The following is an 821-nucleotide window of genomic DNA, read 5'->3' as shown; positions in this document are numbered from 1 at the left end:
CTGAGAGCCCCTCACCCAGCACACACATCCTGTATAATACAGTCCTCGTGAATACAGGTGGGATCTATGTATGTAAGGGATCTTGCTCTCATCAGTAAGTTATAGTCTAAGGAAAAAAGGAAAAAGATTTTTAAAGATGTAATTAAGGTCCCAAGTTAGTTGATTTTTCCATTAATCAAAAAGGAGATGATCTGACTTACTCCAGGTGAAAGCCCTTAAAAAAGAGACTGAGTCTTGAAAAGATTTTCCTGCACACCTGGAAGCTGTGTAGTGATGAGCAAGACTGGCACACAGCCACGTGATGAGGAATCTCTGTGAATCTTTTAGAGCTGAGAGTGACCTCCTCCTGTCAGCCTGGACCTCAGTCCTATGACTGCAGAGAAATGAATCTGGCCAACAACGACATGAGTGTGAAGGAGCACCTGAGCTCTAGGAAGAACACAGCCTGGCCAATAGTGTGATTGCAACCTTGTGGGCCCTTGAGCCGAGGAACCAGATAATCCATGCCCAGACTCCTGACCCACAGAAGCTGTGAGATCATAAATATATGTTGTTAGAAGCTGCCAATTTTGCAGTAATTTGTTTCACAATAAATGAGTACCGATTCTAAATGAATTCCATCCCATCTGCTAATTCTAACAATTCATAATGTCTGCTTGGAGCATGATATTGAAAAGGATTCAAAATCTGCATCTAGATTAAGTTCAAAAAGTGTCCTAATTGATTAATAATACCGACCATGGGATTTATCAGTTTGGACTCCTCTGATTATAAACAATAAAAAACAATACATAAATTGGCTTAAGGAGGGAGAAAGAATT

The 821-nt window shown here is 40.4% G+C and overlaps 1 long non-coding RNA gene across 1 annotated transcript in view; it reads left to right on the top strand.

Moving 5' to 3' along the window:
- LOC115272730 overlaps positions 1-567 on the top strand; it is a 2,241-nt gene extending 1,674 nt beyond the window's left edge. Inside the window, exon 3 of the long non-coding RNA XR_003900427.1 lies at positions 328-567. This is a non-coding gene — a long non-coding RNA (uncharacterized LOC115272730). The remainder of the gene's footprint in view (positions 1-327) is intronic.
- Positions 568-821: the final 254 nt, after the last annotated feature.

Source organism: Suricata suricatta, chromosome 11 (assembly GCF_006229205.1).
Source record: "Suricata suricatta isolate VVHF042 chromosome 11, meerkat_22Aug2017_6uvM2_HiC, whole genome shotgun sequence".
NCBI lineage: Eukaryota > Metazoa > Chordata > Mammalia > Carnivora > Herpestidae > Suricata > Suricata suricatta.
This window is presented reverse-complemented; position numbering and strand designations above follow the sequence as displayed.